A 3,603-nucleotide genomic window follows, 5' to 3' on the forward strand; every position below is an offset into this window, starting at 1 on the left:
GTGATGACGTAATTTCAGTGTATAAATAACCGATCGAACGCTAGTGGCGTTCTTCTTGGAGACGGTGCCATCTGGTAGAGGTAAGTTGAATACAGAACCCAACACGGTTTGTATTTTCTCATATGTATCCAAAGTAATCCAATGTAATTAAAAGGCATCCAACTGATCAACCGTTCTCTCCCTTTGCTTTACAGACACTCCTCCACGACATGAGGGCAAAGGTAAATTTTATCCCCTCGAAACGATTGTTTTGTAGGCATCTTCCTTGTTGCTATGCTTGTTAGCTTTATTAAGGTACTTGGTTAGCTAGCATGCTAACTTAACTGCGACATAACTGCACACATTTGAAATGTAGTTAGACACTTGCAACATATTTTAAATGCATTGATTATCGAGTTCGGCGCATATTCTTGTAATTTCTAAGACGACTTAAAATGGTTAACGTTTGTATTGTATGGGATTCTGCAATGAAGTGTTGTCATTCTACGATAGACTACTCGTAATTCACGCGCATTTTTTTCTCTTGAGAAATACTGCACCAACGTTTTGGCTCCCGAGTTGCACAGCGTTCTAGGGCACTGTTTTATTGTTCACATACACATGGTTAGCATATGTTATTGGCGAGTGTAGCGAAATACTTGTGCTTCTAGTTCCGACGGTGCAGCATTATCTAACAATTCCACAACTACCTAATACACCCAAATCTTAGTAAAATAATGGAATAAGAATATATAAATATGAGTAGTGACAGAGCGGCGTAGGCATGATGCAATATATGGTATAAAGTATACATGAGATTAATACAGTAATGTTTACATAACTTACATGTGACCAATAAAATGTGATTTATTAGTGACATAAGGATCCATTTATTAGTGGCCAATTTAAGTCTGTTGGCTTTGAGAGAAGCTGTTTCTCACCCACTCAGTTCCAGCTTTGATGCACCTTTACTGTCCTCACCTCACGCATAGTAGCGTGGTGAACAGACACTGGCTTTGTTCGTTGGTGGCCTTGATTATCTTTCTGGCAAGAGTCATCATTACAGACCCTAGTCAAATTCCAGGCTGCCAAAACTGCAGTGATTGGGAGTCCCATAGGATGGCTCTCAATTGGCCCAGGGTAGGCCGTTATTGTAAATAAGAATTTGTTCTTAACTGACTTGTCTGATTAAATGTGAACTTGAGTAATTTTAGTTGGGTGTAAAACTGCTCGACCAAGGTCCTCGCTACAAACATCACATTAATGACCACTCAAGAAGTCAAATCGTTTGAGTTGTTCAAGCTATTTTCAGGAAGTGTATACTGGCTTTTGTGTCAAGATTGACAAACAGTACTATTGCTGTCTTTTTCAGGTTCAGTTCTTTCTAAGGGAGTATGTGAGTGCACTCATAGCCAAAGCCTTAATGTTCGTTATGTTGGGCAATAGAACTAGCTAGCCAAGTAGCTAACTGCGGACAACCCTAGAAATGGACTGTCACCAAGTAATCTCATTCTGTTGTAAACGTGGACATGCCTTGTCAGTAGATTTATCACCTGTCCTGGCTCATTACTGTAGCCAACTATTGTGCAATTCTAGCTTACTTGTTGCCATATTTTCAGTCACAAGCCCCTTACTATATGGGAGGGTGTGCAGGATGGCAATATCCCTTCTAGACCTGAGCATATGTTGGTAGAACTGTATTGACAGAAATTTGCTGTAAATGCCAGATGGGTGTTGCCAACCACGCTAATACATTTATCAGGGTGCAGGGATTTGTTCTAACACTTTGTCAATATCTAAAGTAGCTAATGTTACATCTCACATTGGCCCTTCTGTTCTCTCTTGCAGTGGAGAAAGAAGCGTATGCGCAGGCTGAAGCGCAAGAGGCGAAAGATGAGGCAGAGGTCTAAGTAGACTGCCCCCCCCCCCCTACAACACCATGGCTGTGACCCTTCTGGACACAACACGGGACCAAGGATCTCATGTTCAACGTCTGATCCGAGCTGTGCCATCCATGCCAACGAGAGGCTGCAAAGAGACAGTGCTACTGTTGTCTTGGTCAAGAGACTCCACCACCTGCCTGGGAAATTTGATATGGGGACTTTCTGGATTCTCTACTCTTCTACCAAACCTACCCTACTCCATTGCTTTTGTTTATACTTTCCCAATAAAGTTTTTGGTTTAAAGTTGTCTTTGTTGCTTCTGAAAAAGGTTCCAGAATGTAATTCCTACCGTGCTGCAACCATTTACCATTATTGCTGACAGTTCAGTTCTGCTGACTAGTCATATCAAACATTCTTATAGGTAACCCATATGTTGATGTGCTTCCCTTAAACCGGCCTAATCAATAAACTAAGGTCATCGGTATGACTATCTGTGGAAAGGTTATGCTGCATGCGTTTTCGCACAGCCATCTGGAGTGCTGTAAGGCACATCTCGGTGCTAGAGGCCCCGGGCTGTAACAACTGATCTGGGGTCCTATAGGGTTGCGCACAACTGAACCTGGGTTAGGCAGTTATTGTAAAATAAATAGTGTAAACTGACTTGCCTAGTTGGGTACTTTTTCCACCACTGGGCAATTCTTAGTCAGTCGGAAAGCTATTGGTTTATGAAAGCTGCAGCGGAGCAAGGGTCTTTTTTTCTTTTTACTTGCAGGGGGGGCGCTAGACATTACGCCTCGAACACACCGACACTATCTAATTTTGGCACACCAGATGTACCTTTACGCTTCGAACACACCGACTGTTTTGCGTTTCGACACTCCAGAAGTACATTCATTTCCAATGGAACGCTGCATTTGCCTTGCAGCATTGCGTTGCAGTATTTCCAATGGAACGATGCTTTTGTTTTTGCAGCATTGCAGAGGCAGTTGCTGTGCGTTCTGTGTGGCGTCGAAATGTATGCATAGACGGCTTAACAGAACTGGTGAATGTTGAACCTTTGTTGCACACATCCAGATGATGCTGCGTACGATTTTGTAAAAGGATACTATTGGTGTGATTGAGGCGTTATATTGACTGGTGCGGTCAAATATTCTCAGAACAATTGAATTTTAGGGTTACGTTTTTCATTACAAGTGTAGACTATTAATAATCCTAAAATTATGTTACTAACTTAATTTTAGGTTTACATTTTCATTACAAATGCATGTTAGACTATTAATAATCCGTTCCTAAATTACAAATTTACTGATGAAAAATACAGAAGTCAACAGCCTACAGTAAGTAGGCTTCTCCAAGCTCTGCATTATACCAGGCGTTAACAGAGGTAACGGTCGTATAGCTGTTGCTGTATCAAATAGGTAGTCTACCCTACTATCACATTAATTCATAGGCCTATAGTAGATCTATAGGCTTTAGGCCACAGGCCTAAACAGTGGTGATTTTAGCACGTAAATCTTGGTGGGACAAACATTCTTTGGGGGGGGGATGCATGTCAGCAAAGCCACTACACAGCAGAACACTAAACAATGCATTAATTGCACTATGATGGTGACAAACAGTGCCCACGCAAAGCTGTCCCAAACCTTTAACCAGGGAGTTAAGAACAAATTCTAATTTACAATGATGGCATAGGAACAGTGGGTTGGTTAACTGCCTTGTTCAGGGGCAGAACAACAGATTT

At 41.7% G+C, this 3,603-nt stretch overlaps 1 long non-coding RNA gene across 1 annotated transcript; it reads left to right on the forward strand.

Annotated features, from left to right (window-relative positions):
- Positions 1–2,165, forward strand: LOC129829687 (uncharacterized). The gene is made up of 3 exons (XR_008755434.1): positions 1–80; positions 195–221; positions 1,828–2,165. It is a non-coding gene; the product is annotated as an uncharacterized LOC129829687 (long non-coding RNA).
- Positions 2,166–3,603: the final 1,438 nt, after the last annotated feature.

This window comes from Salvelinus fontinalis, chromosome 31 (genome assembly GCF_029448725.1).
Source record: "Salvelinus fontinalis isolate EN_2023a chromosome 31, ASM2944872v1, whole genome shotgun sequence".
Classification (NCBI taxonomy): Eukaryota; Metazoa; Chordata; class Actinopteri; order Salmoniformes; family Salmonidae; genus Salvelinus; species Salvelinus fontinalis.